Source organism: Coptis chinensis, chromosome 6, assembly GCF_015680905.1.
Source record: "Coptis chinensis isolate HL-2020 chromosome 6, ASM1568090v1, whole genome shotgun sequence".
NCBI lineage: Eukaryota > Viridiplantae > Streptophyta > Magnoliopsida > Ranunculales > Ranunculaceae > Coptis > Coptis chinensis.
The window spans coordinates 16,822,759-16,838,089 of record NC_141461.1 but is presented as its reverse complement, the minus strand read 5'-3'; the positions used below and the strand labels follow the sequence as shown (position 1 = coordinate 16,838,089).

At 37.8% G+C, this 15,331-nt stretch overlaps 2 long non-coding RNA genes and 1 pseudogene across 3 annotated transcripts; 1 reads left to right on the top strand and 2 right to left on the bottom strand.

The window, feature by feature from the left end:
• Positions 1-8,085: 8,085 nt before the first annotated feature.
• Positions 8,086-10,074, bottom strand: LOC147491803 (uncharacterized). Its single transcript, XR_015198400.1, has 3 exons — positions 9,953-10,074; positions 8,885-8,983; positions 8,086-8,149 (listed from the first exon to the last, which is right to left on the bottom strand). It is a non-coding gene; the product is annotated as an uncharacterized LOC147491803 (long non-coding RNA).
• A 570-nt stretch (positions 10,075-10,644) lies between these two features.
• On the bottom strand, positions 10,645-12,741 carry LOC147491801 (uncharacterized). Of its 2 annotated transcripts, none has more exons than XR_015198500.1 (3): positions 12,620-12,741; positions 12,329-12,467; positions 10,645-10,757 (listed from the first exon to the last, which is right to left on the bottom strand). It is a non-coding gene; the product is annotated as an uncharacterized LOC147491801 (long non-coding RNA). The 2 variants fall into 2 exon arrangements; XR_015198501.1 differs by having other exon boundaries at positions 10,651-10,784.
• On the top strand, positions 10,943-11,674 carry LOC147491802 (26S proteasome non-ATPase regulatory subunit 6 homolog pseudogene; annotated as a pseudogene).
• Positions 12,742-15,331: the final 2,590 nt, after the last annotated feature.

The window sequence follows — 15,331 nt, the reverse complement described above, 5'->3', positions numbered from 1 at the left end:
GTAGGGTGAGGAAAAACTCATGTCGACAGCAAGTTCCGCTTCGCCTTACTTCTTCTCCCTCCAATTCTCGCTCTTCGGTTCTCCATTCTTCGGTGTTCTGTTCTGTCTTTTGGATATTCTGGAGCACTCCCTTCTCTTTGTTTCCCCTTGTATATATAGAGGTTTGGTTCGAGCAGTGTTTGATTTGAATTGAAAGATTTTATTCGGTGGCAAAAGTTTCGGTAATTGGGCGATCGAATCGGAAAGAGCGAAGTCGGTTCTTTTCTTGTTCGGTTTCAGTTGGAATGAAAACATGGGATTGGTCCTATGATTTGGTGGTATGCGGATTCATAGAAGCATTGATAGATTGTCTTGTTTAGTTTTGGAGCTTGGGTGCGTGTTTGGGTTTAGATTTCTGCAGCAGGAATTAGAGGAGCTTTTGGGTTCTGTTTCTAAGTGTGAGACACGAAGGGTGGAGGCTGATCAGGTGGTCCAAGTAGCTGGGTTCATAGCATATTGATTTGGTGAGTGTGGACTTTAATGCCTTGGGTGCACATGGGCTGATAGAATAGTTCTTGGACATGGGTCATTTTGGATCAATATTCGGCCCATAGTCTAATGATTCTAATCAAACAAATCTACACCTTCTTTAGTCTTTAGTCATGTGACTCTGAGCTTATGACTTGGTCCACACCCTTGTTGGTCACGTGCTCATCCAAACTTCCTTGGGCTTTACTTCTTCACTTCCTGATGCTTTAAGCCTAATCTTGAATATTTTGACCCCAAACCATTTAATATATATTTCACTCCACCAAACTCCCAAAGCCAGCACACCATGCAGCTTCAAGATTATGATATATAAATATGCAGTTGCACAACCACATTTACTCGAGTTCTAACCTTGATACCAATGCTGCAACCTTTACGTCATTTTAATGTATTACACCTATTTTCTGCAAATTCACCGGAAACACACTTTATTATATAAAAGTAATCAATTAATTAGACTAACTAATATAAAATTGAGAATAATAATATAGGATTTACATGTTTATCAAGAATGAACACTCAACTCACAAAGAATTGCTCCCTTATAATCACTTTCTTTCTTGGTTTTGGTTAGGTTAGGTTTTTCCAGAAAAAACCTATATTTATACTGTTTCAAAAAATAACTTCTAAAACAAGTCGTATCTTGCTGAAATACGGTGGAGCGCGGGCGCCCCCTTGTCAAGCGCGTGCGCGTGTAAAACACTAGAAGTCGCCAAAGACATGAGCGCGTGTGCGCCCTTGTTCAGGCATACATAAGGCGCGGGCGCGCCTTACACGAAATAGAGAAAAACATTTTTTTTTTCTCTACATTCTCCACCTCGGTGAGGTTTTAACACATAAAACCGAGCCGAACACATCCATACGAAACTCGCAGTCAACCGCCCCGAAGGGCCATGCCCACAAAGAGCTCTTTCAAGCATGTAGGATTTGGAGCAAGTCCAAACAGTGTTGGAACTTAACTCCGATGACAACCTTTGTCAACATATCAACAGGATTGTCATGGGTGTCCATTTTCTCGAGTACTACATCATCATCCTCAACGACATCCCATATAAAGTGATAACGGACATCAATATGCTTGGTCCGAGCATGATGAACTTGGTTCTTCGCCGAATGAATAGCACTCTGACTATTACAATACAAAACAACACTATTCTGCTCATGTAGAGAAAAAAGATGTTTTTCTCTATTTGGTGTAAGGCGCGCCCACATTGTTAGATCTCTCCACGCCTTTTTGATAAAAAAAAATATTTATGACTAATGATGTCATGTGAATAGCCACCTTAGAGAGGAACTAATGCATTCGCCTTGTGGGTAGGCTGTATTCCTTGAGTGTACGAGAATATAGGTCTGGATTCCTTGAATGTGGCGGGAATGACCTAAGGTATTCATTGAATATGCCATGAATGACCTGTTAGTGTTATGATGGGTATTCCTTGAATGTGGCGGGAATGACCCAAGGTATTCATTGAATGTGCCATGAATGGCCTGATATTTTATTATACCCAAAAGAGGCTTTATGATTATGTGTATGGAAAGCCCAGAGATGGCTGTGACTCACAAGTTACGAGTTTACAAGATGAAAATATGTTTCCTGGAGGCGATATCCCCATTTGGGACATATGTCTTGTAGTGGTACTCGGTGTGAGTGAGGCACACAAATATGTGTGATTTGGCAAATGTGTGAAGTGCAAATCGTGGAGTAGGAACTAAAGGTTGGGCTGTGTTTTTTAATAAATGAGTCAACAAGATAATTAATAAGCAAAGTAAAATATTGATTTTACATGTGATAGATTTATTGCATATGAATATTTATGTATTATGATGTACATGATTTCTTATGAAAAATATATACGTAGTTTGTGTGAGTTGATACTCACAAGGGCTGAATGTACTCCTTGGTTGTGATATTTTCCCCGTTCTCATAAGTAGACGAGTGGTTTAAGTAAAATATTGGCTTTATGTAATAGTGAGTTGTTGGATATGATTGGTTGTGTATTATTATATGATACATATAATTTCTTACTAAAGAATGTGACATGAATGTTAATATTGGTGATATATATTATGTCAGATTGTGTATTCTCATGGTTGTTGTGAGAGTGAAGTAGAGGTATGAATTAAATGTTTATGTTTGGAAAACCTAACTTTGTTTTGCAGGAGGGTAGGACTTATTAACATCTTATGCAGGGACGTTATCATACCCTATCACGTAAGCGGATATAGGTAAGATGTTAATTAAATTAATTTACTAGATAAGGGAATTGATATCTTACTTGGGAAGAAACTATATGCCATTTTGAAAAATGGAACTATCATGTTTTCCAAGTTGAAATGGTTGGTAACGTTATATTTATTAATTTGAAAGATTGAATGTAGTACTGTATATGTTATTTTAGCCTTACTCATACCAGCAAATTCAATTTGCTGACCCATGTTTGCTTTCTTTTGCAATGTGGGTGTGTTCTTGGAAACATAGATGGTAGAATGCAGTGGATGAAAACGCTTGATTTGGATTCACTCTTGGAGTCTTACTGGTATAAGTTTTATAAAGTATAAAGTCTTGATTTGAAACAGATGTAATAGAGTTTATTAGTAATTCTTGAATTCGTACATTAAAAGTTGTTCTTTTGGTTTTAATTTGATCTCATTTTCCTATATCGTGTTTAGTAATGGGTTATTAGGATTTCGTTTCATCATGGGTTTTCAGAAGATGGAATAGGGTGTGGATATTTTCTTATTTTAAATTTTCTGGAAATTTGGTCTGTGACAAGCGAGCTCACTTTGATAACAAGAAGCCAAAATTGTGGGAATGCAAACTTTATGTCAGAACACAAGTAAGGATAACTGGTAATCTGTCAAAAGGGATAAGCTTCAACTCACCTCATGAGAGTGGCATTCTGAGTTATTGGAATGTTAATCATAGACCTAAGAGTGCACCTAAAGTTAAGCAATGTTGTTGGATCCCTCTAGCCCCTAATATCATCAAACTCAATACATATGGACCTACTTGTGGCAGCCCAGGTCTATCTGGCATTGGAGTGGCATATCGAGGACATATGGGAGAATTTAAATTGACTATGGCCAAAAACATAGGTGTGGGAACTAACTTCAAAGCTAAATGTTAGGCCATACTTGAAGGTATAGAGAGAGTGGTGGCTGAACTTGTGGGTGGAGATTGATTTTGAAGCTGCAGCTACTACTTTTAGTACTAACCAACTCTCTTGGCAGTTTACAAGCAAGATGGAATGACTGTTTGAACAAGCTGCAAGGATGGAAGATTACAACTATTTGATGAGAAGGCAATGGCACTGCAGATTTGCAATAAAAAATAGGAGTTGCTTTTCCAGACAATGCAGTAATCATTACTGATGGCAAACCTTCTTGATTACAAAGATACGAAGCGCCTTTCCAGAGGTTCTTTAGGTTTGAGTGATTGTCTCTACCCCGTTCTTATAAATGGGAATAGCTAGTGTGTTTTTTAGCATGATCCTTAGAAGGGAGCAGGTTGTTGCTCCCTCTAATCTTTTGTACTTTTTATTTTTATGCATTTTAATAGATTTCCAACTTACCAAGAAAAAAAAAAACTTCAATTAATAAATTAACGAGCATTCAATACTTAGCTTCTACGTAGTGTTGTTATTGTTGGAGTTATCCCTCACATGAGGAGAAGGAGAGAAATCAGTTCAGCTTGTGTGGAGAAGATAGAGCGCGCTTCGCGCCCTCCACAAGCCATTCTAAAGCGCGCCCCGCGCTAAAGTGCCTGGACATCGTCCAAGGCAAGAGCGCGCCACGCGCTCAAGCGCCTGGACATCGTCCAAGGCAAGAGCACGCCCCGCACCCATGCCTATTTTGGCAGGATTCTATTTTTGCGGAACCACGAGTTTTGCACTATATGTTTGGTTTTTTGGCAAAACCAAACACACGAGAGGCAGCACAAAAGTCAGAGAAAACCCAATCTTGAAAGCTATCAAGATTGAGAGATAACATTTATAAAGAGACAACCCTGTAAAGAGATAAGAGTGATCTAGTAAGGTAAGAGACTGCAAGGAGTGATTGTAATCTTCCTTCCCACTTTATAAAAGACTAGCTCTTGTGGAAGTAGGCACTATTGGCCTAACCACGGTATATCTTTGTGTTGTGGTTTGCTTTTACTATTTTACATTATTATCTGTTGTTAATAGTTGTTTAGCGAGTTGGGCATGTTAGTTTGGTTGTAGGGAATATTTAGATTGTTAATTGAAGTTGAATTATTCAAATACAAGTTATCTGTGTAGTGGGGGAAACGATTGGTATTGGTATAAACCCCAACAAGTGGTATCAGAGCCTTGGTTAGATTAGCCTAGGATGTTATCCAAATCTTGGTCGGAATGTGTTTGACAAAATTCTTGAGAGAAGATTTGAGTTTAAATAATTTGTAGAAATGGACCATTCCATGAACACTCACATGACGAGTTTGAATAGGAAGAACTACACCATTTGGAAAGCCAAGATGGAAGACTTGCTTTATTGCAAGGACTTGGCACAACCTATTGAGAATGGAGGAGAAAGACCGAAAACGGTTGCTGCGGCTGAGTGGAGCAAGCTTGACAGAAAAGCAATTGGGTACATTCGACAGTGGATTGACGACAGTGTCTTTCACCATGTATCCCAAGAGACTACAGCTTTTAGCTTGTGGAAGAAACTCAAAGACCGTTATGAGAGGAAGTCGGGCAGAAACAAAGTGCTAGTCGTTAAGAAGTTTGCCAACACGAAGTACCAAGAAGGTTCTTCAATGTTTGAGCATCTTAACGACGTACAGAATACCATCAATCAGATGCATTTGATGAAGATTAATTTGGGAGATGAAGTTGAGGCTTTGTTTCTATTAGGCTATCTACCCGAAAGTTGGGAGACATTAGCAGTCTCTCTACACGGAGCAGCCAAGGATGGAATCGTTACCATGGAGATGGCTACCGCGTCTTTGTTGAATGAGGAGACTAGAAGGAGTTCAAAAGGCAGCTCCTCTCGCTCAGAGATCTTTGTCACAGAGAAATGGGGGAGAGGTAGATACAGAAAACCATCTCGTTCTAGAGGTGATGACAGAAGTAAATCTAGGGGTGAAGCTAGAACTCCTATGGCAAAGAGGCAATGTTATTATTGTGACACCAAGGGTCACTTCAGATATAAGTGCAAAACACTAAAGAGGGATGAGAAGAATAACTGTGTACATGAAGACATGGTGCAGAGGAACGGAAACACAGACAGAGATACTACCGCACTAGTCGACGACCTAGTGGGAATTGTATCAGATTATGGTGTGTGTTGTCTTAGTATCTCGTGCCAGGATACAGAGTGGGTGATAGATACAGGAGCATCCTATCACGTCACACCACACAGGGAATTCTTCACTACCTACAGCTGTGGTGAATATGATGAAGTGAAGATGGGTAACAGTGGTGTCTTGAAGATTGTAGATATTGGAGATGTTCATGTAGAAACTAATGTCGGCTACACCTTGACACTCAAGGATGTAAGACATGTCCCTGACATACGGCTAAGCCTAATTTCGGCTAGGAAGTTAGATGACGATGGCTTTGTAAACTCGTTTGGTAACGGGGTATGGAAACTGAGCAGAGGTTCCATTGTACCCAGCTGGAAGAAAAACTTACTCTCTTTACAAAAACAGGCTAGTTTGTGTTAAGAAGAAGCTTCCTCCGAGGCGCGGGCACAAGAGACCGTGGTCATATGGGCATAAAATGGATGGAAGTTCTTGCTAAGCAAAAGGCCTTGCCAGACATCAAAGGTACACATTTAAATACATGTACTCACTGTTTGGTAGGAAAACAACACAGGGTGTCTTTCCAAAGATTCCCGTCTCACAGAAAGAACAATGTCCTTGAACTAGTGTACACAGACTTGGTGTGGTCCTATAAAAGTGAAGTCCCATGGGGGAGCTTCATACTTCGTGCACTACACCAAAAGAGGCGTTTACCAACAGTTATAACTGTTACTTATATTTTTACTAACGCTTATATTCGTTAGCTCTGGGGTGTTACAGTCACTTAGGCAAAAATTACTAACGGATATATCCGTTACTAAAATTAATTTTACTAACGGATATATCCGTTACTATAAATATTTGTAACAGATAAATGTCAATCAAATTAGTCGTTTATAACGGATATAAATGTGAGTAAAGTTTAGCGGGCTGTAGTCACTAACGGATGCATTTGTTACATTTCTAATAATTAGCGGGAAAAATGATTTGGTATATCACGGATATATCCGTTACTAAATTGTAAACCTGGAAAAAAAAAATAATTTCTGGGATCAAATTGTTTCCACCCTGCACTTATAGCTCTAGCCCCAGATCTGATTATTCCATCTTACATAATATATCACACTCCACAACAACAAAAGAATAACAAGAAAAACCAACCAATTAAACTTTATAGAAACAAATCCACCAATCCAAATCCCAATTTACATAGAAACAAAGCCTCCAATCCACCCAAATCCCAATTTACATAAACATAAAAACTAAAGCTAAAGAAGTTTTTTCCTACTTCCTTCCTTGATTCATTTCAACGACATATATAAACAAACATAAACGAAAGCAAAGTCACGCTTCATAATCTAGCCTTTCAACATTCCTCCATATTATCTTCAAGTAAAGAGAATGATTTGTTTAAGTAGGAAATGAAGCGAGAGCACATTTAAAAGGCTCCACGTTGCAAAGCAAAAACATTTTGCACAAAGGATAGCTTTTGGCCTCAAAAAGAATTTAAGAGAGAATCGAAAAAAATGGTAACAAGCAACAACCTCTCAATAGGCAATACAATTTGGGTAAACGCCAAAGCAAAAACTGTTTTAAGACCACTTACCTACCCTTGAGCAATCATTCTTGTAAGAGTAAGAAAACTTCTGCATCATATCTAAAGCCTCGCATATTGTCACCATTATACTCCAACTTAACCCATGAGTACTTGCATTTTAGTTTCTGAAAAAGAACCCAACACAAAACCAACCCCTAATAATCACAACACAACCAAAATACTAGTCCCATGACAACATAATAGGCATATAGGTTCTAGTTGTATAGTTTCAATACATAATGGTATTCTTGCTAATCTCAAACATGTAGAAGGAGCTAGGTGAATAAATAGCAACAAAAGGAGGGATTAGTAATAAGATGACAGGAGAGAATATAACAAATACCTTCCCTACTACATTGCATGCTCTCTAGACAGACATCACAAACATCACTTCACAGGAGGTAAAGGATTGCAACCCACACTCTGCATAGACAAATTCAACAAAATCTTTAACCAGTAAAACTCAGCCAAGGTTTTATGCTTATAGTTCAAGGTGTATTATGTGTGTGCCCATTCAGAAAGAAACTTAGGTACAAATAAATCTGCAGACCAATTTTTAAGCCACTTTTAGCGGACATATCTATATCGAAGGTAAATGTGAAAGTCTGTGAAATACCTTGCTATATTAACCACATTCAAGAGAGGAAAGGAAGGATTATTTGACAAAGATTGCAAATGTCAAGATGTCCGAAACTAGAACGGGTGAGAGCAACGGTTCAAGCCAATGGCTTCCTCATATCCTTGCAACATCAAGCGGAAGCCACCTAAGTACACAAATTTCATTAGTTATCGAGAAAAAAAGGGGAATAGCCGTTATGAAAACGGCATAATGGCTCTTGGATGCATTTGCTAGTCACTTCCGTGAATATAAAAGAAATGACAGAGTTAACTAATGTGAAGATGGTCCAAAGAAGCAAGAACAAGATACTATGTACAAGAAGTTGCATGCAACAAGATACAATATCTACATAAGCTAAGAAAATATATTAAACAAACACCCCCCCCAAGAGCAAGTTCAAGAGGGTATCGATTTCTAACTAACCCAAGAACTACACATTTGTCTTTTTGCAAACCAAAACATATTTAAGGCTATCCGACCACTTAATTAAGAAACCTAAATACCCTTGAGTAATCATTCTGTAAGTGTAAGGAAATTTCGTGTGTCATATCTAAAGCCTTGGCATATTGTCCTATCATTGACTCCAACCCATGAGTACTATCATTATATTAGCACCAAAGATTAATTCAATATTAAAATATCCAATTCAGCTCCAACAAGAGAATCCTTTTTCTACAACAAACTACCCACTTCCATTCAGGAACCCCATATTTAATATAACTAAGCTTGCAAATGATAAGATATTAAGTAGAGAACTAAGCTTGCAAATGATAAGATATTAAGATGCAAAAGAAAGATGGGCAGACGAAATGCATAAGAAATACACATACACAAGGTTGACTCTACAATGACATTCGCTATATGGAAACATATATGTTACCTTAATAGAATATGTGAGATATGAAACCTCCATTACTATGAGAAAGATGGCAGAAATTATGTCTTGTGACCAATCTTGCCCATTTTCTTCGACCAAACTCTGTAGAGCAAACAAAACATTCACGGAGTAAGGATTTCAGACACTAACAACTGACACAATAACATGCAAATAAATCGAACTGGAAAGCCAGTAATTAGTACATGCCTAAACTCAACACTAAGGCTTAACAAAGTGGAGGATAGTCAGTTAGTCACCCTTGAAGTCTAAAATTTTGCACAACCAACACTGACTCAAAAAGGGAAAGGGAAATAATTTAAGGCTGTGATTGTATCTTTACCATGGAGACGTCGTGGGAATTGAAAAAACATCGGTAATTTAATTAGTGTCTATATGGCAAGAAGTGATCCAATCTGGGAAGAAAAGAAAATGAAGCCATATATGATGGAGGTATATAGAGTAGGGCACTTCATTAGAGGCATAGAATAACAAAGAGGTTCTATTCACGGGAAGATAAAGACATCTTTCAATAAAAAAAGATAAAAATAGAACAAAATAACGGGACAAACCGGTCATTCTAATAATTTTTGAGGTTATTCATATTCCCAAATTCTATATATATATGTCCCAAACTATGCTCAAACCAAGCCTCCAAGATCATAAAATTTTACTATTAATGCAATTTTAAAAGGAATTGCCGATTAAAACATACTTTGAATACAATAATATACACCAATATATAGATAGCAAAAAATTATCAACTCGGATATTACTCTTTGAAACAAGTGTTACTCTGCCTATGATCTGGTTGAGTTATCGGTCAATGTCACATCTAATCCCCATTTCGTTGCTACTAATCCGTGCAATGAAGGACCATAACTTGTATCGAGGATTTCATTTAAACCGATTTTTTCTTGAACCTTTGTTTTATGACACCTCACAAAAACCTTATTTGAGAGTTCCCAAATCTCTTGGGGAACTTTTGAGATGCAACTACCAAGTTAAAATTAGAAGAAATTGGATCATGAAGTTTCAAGACTATCAAGTGTACCATGTTAATATAGACATTACCTACTATGTCCTAACTCACACCACCTAGTAACCTCCTTCAAACTTGGAGTCACTATATCAGCCATTGAGAGATGGCGAGAAGCTCCCTCCTTGCAATACTGGTCTACAATGTTAGACTGTGAGCCCCCGCACAACCCGAAAATGCACAAAAATGCTACGCGATGTAGTTAATTTCTTGAAACAACACCTCTAGTTGTATTAAATGGATGGGTAAAGCAGTGGATCAGCTTTGCAGATCATGTTGACCCAACGGAAAGTAGAAAATAAAGCCACTTAATTGTTTAATAAGGGGTATATTCATTAGGATATTCATGATGCCTTAGAGTCTTAGGTGCATATATAACATATAAATCGTCCAACATGGGGAAGACCAGCCAACACATGTTCAATTTATAGCCACAAAAGTATAAAATAAAATCAACCATCAAATGTTTATTAAGGGCTTATTCCTTGAGACTCTCATAACCTCGAACATATAAACAGATTATCTTTGTCATGATTATAATGTTCTAATAATTCTCTTCATCGCTTTTATCTTTGTCATGATTATAATGTTCTAATAATTCTCTTCACTGTTTTTCCCTAACCGGAATATCACAAAAAAAACCTCATTCATTTTGTTAAGGAAACAAAGTCATTAAAGTCTAATATACACATGATACATCAAAACAGCACAAAGAAGCTCTATATATACCTTTCAGTTTTATCCCAGTCCCCATTTCTTTGTAAATCTATGAGCTATGAGTGTACTTCAGAAGCAATCTCTGGAGACACTTTTGGAACTTCTGGCTTCCCGTATATATACCTTTCAGTTTAGCAAATATATCATATACTGTACACCAGAGATTAATTAACACAGTTAAATACTATACAACTTCTGGAGATGCATTATATCAAATACTATACAACTTGTTTAATAAATTCATAAATGAAACAAAATCTCCCATTTCAACATTCAAACATAAGACTAGAAAATTAACACAGTCAAACTTATAAAAATTACCTTCCTTTTCTCTCAAAGCCAAAAAAAAAGACCACTCCAAATTAACAATGGAAGGACAAGAAGGAAACCAAGAACCCCATCTAGTATTAGCAAACAAGCTATTCCCTTTAACACACCCAGATATCCCTGACATTGAGAAAGTCCAACTCAAAGAAGAAGTTTTAACCATGGTTAAATCAGATGATATGGCACCTTTGTATGAACACTTGATTGGTGATTGTGTGTTGGAGAAGGAGGAAGGTGTTTTGGCTTCGATGAAGGTGAAGAATGAGGAGGAACTTAAGAAACTGGATGAAAAAATTGCCGATGCTGAAGAGAACTTCGGTGAAAGTGAAGTTCGCGAAGCTCACTTAGCTAAATCCTTGTACTATATCCGAATCAGTGACAAGGAAAAAGCATTGGAACAGCTCAAGGTAACAAAAGGTAAAACAGTAGCAGTGGGGCAAAAGATGGACCTAGTGTTTTACACATTACAATTGGGTTTTTTCTACATGGATTTTGATCTCATCTCCAAAAGCATTGACAAAGCTAAGAAATTGTTTGAGGAGGGAGGTGATTGGGAGAGGAAGAACCGGTTGAAGGTGTACGAGGGGTTGTATTGCATGTCTACTAGAAACTTTAAGAAAGCAGCGGATCTGTTTCTTGATTCAGTCTCAACGCTCACAACCTATGATCTCTTCCCGTATGAGACCTTCATTTTCTAATCGTCCCTACGAGCATTATATCTCCGGATAGAGTGTTGCTTAAACAAAAGGTGGTGGATGCCCCGAGATTCTTCTGATTGATTGGAAAGATCCCACATCTCTCGAGTTTATGAACTCTCTATATGGATGCCAAGATAAATCCTTCTTTTTAGCCTTTTTGTCGGGCTTGACGGATCAAATTAAGTTTGACCGTATCCGTGATCCACACTTCCGATATTTCATGAGGGAGGTCTGCGACAATCGCCTATTCTCATTGCAAGATAGATAAAGTTGCAAGAGTATCGAAACCAACAGCCCGATGCAAAGAATGCTCTTTATCGTGCCACTATTAAGCAAGGGGACTTCGTTGAACCAATACGTAATCGCCTCGAAAGTGATTGATCCGTGAATCAGGTTTCCGGGATGATAAAAGGCTCATCAAAAACGTATCCAGTTGTTGACTCGCTTTTTAGACAGATCGAATTGTCCACGTACATTTATGCTTTTAGTATACTTGTGCAACATTTAAGGAGACCGACTAATTTGCCCATCTATGGGAAGTCAACATTCATGTTTTTCTTGTAACACATTTAGCTTTCGATTTCCATATGAGATAAATGTAAGGATGATAATGATGATTTAGCTTTTCAAAAAAAAAACTTATAAAAAAAAGGAGTGAAGCTTGTGTACCTGGGCAAGTTACAATCTTTGGGTTGCCAACGCCACTTAGTATAGAGAGGAACCTTGTCTCCGTTGTTTAGCCAACCATCTTGTAGCTTCTTGTATGCTTCATTGATCTTTCCTTGTTTCTCATATAAGATATGCCTTGCTGTAAAAAAAATCCAAAGGCAATTATTAGCATCATGACAGTAAGGTGAACTAATATAAAACCAAATACAAAACATGTATGTACAGAAAACGAGAGTGAAGTGAGAAACGAGGAAGTAGAAAAAAATGGAGAGGTTCTTTGGAAATGCTTACCAAGGTGACCTGGGGGTTCCACACACAGATCCAGAACAGTCCATGAATATATGGATCGGCTCAATTGTCTTCTTTGCAATCTCTTGGTTCCATCCTTACATGCGGCAACTCTCCAACCGGTTAACTGGCATGACCGAAAGCAATGCTATATGAGCAAAGCACCATCGAAGAAAGAATCAAGAAGGGGCAGCCATATCGGTTCAAGTGGAACCAAAGACATGGACAAGGACTTATGGGAATCGTACTACTTCAACCGGCCGGTAATTTCCCTTTAGATTGAGACAACAAATGGTGTGCTAGTTCTCGTTTATCCAAGATCTTTAGACATTCAAATGGATTTTATCGAGAGATTACTTTTCCGGGTTATACATTTTCAGTATTGGATGTTAATATCCTAAAAGGAATTGTTCTTTTTACTTTCGAGACTATAATTTTTCTAAAGAACTAGCCTTTCTATGTACGTAAAACGACCTTTGATCTAAAACCAGAAAAAAAACATTGGTACCACCTAACGCTTCCGGATATAGAAAATTTCATATTTTCCAATAACAAATTAGAACCGGATGTAAGGCTCACCAAGAGAAACACCACATCCAATAGGGACGCAAATTATAAATCGAATCGTTACTGCGCAGTGTGCCTTGTGTCAAAACTCAAAACACAATCAAGTGATCAACCCTCTAGCAAATTAACCTTAAATTTATATACACGACATTTCTTATCCTTAAATCCATGCATGATGCACGCATCACCTACAAACTGTTTTCAAAGATGACTAATAAGATTGTTTCACAATTGATCGATTGATTGATTCTATGATATTAAATGTAAAAATAAATAACCTTGTTTCTGGAAAAAGCAAACAATCAATGATTTTAACGTAAACAAACACAGAATAACACAAGTTCAAAAGAATTATACCCATGCCCAAGGCAGAAAGTTCGACCTCTTCATGAAGGCGCATATACTTATGCACAACATAAACAAAAATATATATCATTAGAAAGATGATTAAAAAAAAAAGTTGCAATAATATAACAACTTACACAACAACGAAATTTGTTTACTCTCGAAATCAACATCACAATGCTATACAAGCAAAGAGAGGATTTTGACATACTTACTTTGACATTAACATCAATTCTGCGAATCAACCTGCATTCAGCCCAATCATAGAAACAAATTAAGTCATTTGAGCACATTGCAAGTAAGGTTCCTCCAAAGATACTGAAATTAGCTCGAAACAGTAACAAGTATCTCTATTAGAAAAAGAAAAACAAGGATTTCATTATAGTTTCTCTAAGAGAGAGAGAGAGAGAAGAATCAACAAAAAGTAAACCTTTTTAATCGAGAATCTAAGAAGAGATTGACCGGTTTGTCGAGAATCTAGTGAAGAGAAATTAGAGAAGATGCCAAGAGAAGCTAGGGTTCTTGAGTTTTTTTTTTTTGGTTTTTCCGCATCTAAAAAGGAGGATTAGATTAGAATTTTTTCTAAGTGTTAAAAAAAAATAGGGGAAATGTGACCGCGTTACCAAATTTGCCGCTTCGTGATATTTTTTATTTTCCAATTTATTATGCATATTTGTTTTCTTTTCTAACGGATATAAATGTTAGCATATCCTAAAATAACTGTGAAAACATTATTAAATATTAATTTAAGATTTTAAGTAACACTTGTTGTAATAAGTAACGGATATAATTGTTACTGCCTCAGTAACAGTTATATCCGTTACTTATTGAAAATTTGCACTGTTACAAAATAGCTATTATGGTGTAGTGGTGACCTTCATTGATGATGCGTCAAGAAAGATATGGGCCTATAGTTTGAAGACCAAGGATGAAGTACTTGGCGTGTTTGAGAAATTCCATAGCATGGTGGAAAGAGAGATTGTGAAGTTGTTGAAGTGTATTCGCTCAGATAATGGGGGGTGAGTACATTGGGCCGTTTGAAGAGTATTGCTAGAGTCATGGGATTCGTCATGAGCAGACCGTTCCCAAGATACCGCAACATAATGGAATGGTAGAGAGAATGAACTGTACCATTGTAGAGAAGATGAGATGCATGTTGTCTCACTCTAAGCTACCTAGAACCTACTGGATGGAAGTAATGCGTACAGCCGTGCATGTGATCAACCTATCGCCGTTGAAGCCTCTGAATAGTGATGTACTATCCAGAGAGAGTATGGTCAGGTAGAGAATTTGATTATGGATACTTGTGGGTATGACCACAAGCTCTTTATCCCTCACATGAGGAGAAGGAGAGAAATCAGTTCAGCTTGTGTGGAGAAGACAGAGCGCGCCCCGCGCCCCCCACAAGCCATTTTGAAGCGCGCCCCGCGCTAAAGTGCCTAAACATCGTCCAAGGCAAGAGCGCGCCCAACTCCCTCCACAAGCCAATATGAAGCGCGCCACGCAAGCGCCTGTACATCGTCCAAGGCAAGAGCGCGCCCCGCGCCCATGCCTATTTTGGCAGGATTCTATTTTTGTAGAACCACGAGTTTTGCACTATATGTTTGGGTTTTTGGCAAAACCAAACATACGAGAGGCAAAACAAAAGTCAAAGAAAACCCAATCTTGAAAGCTATCAAGATTGAGAGATAACATTTACAGAGAGACAACCCTGTAAAGATATAAGAGTGATCTAGTAAGGTGAGAGACCACAAGGAGTGATTGTAATTTTCATTCCCACTTTATAAAGGACTAGCTCTTGTG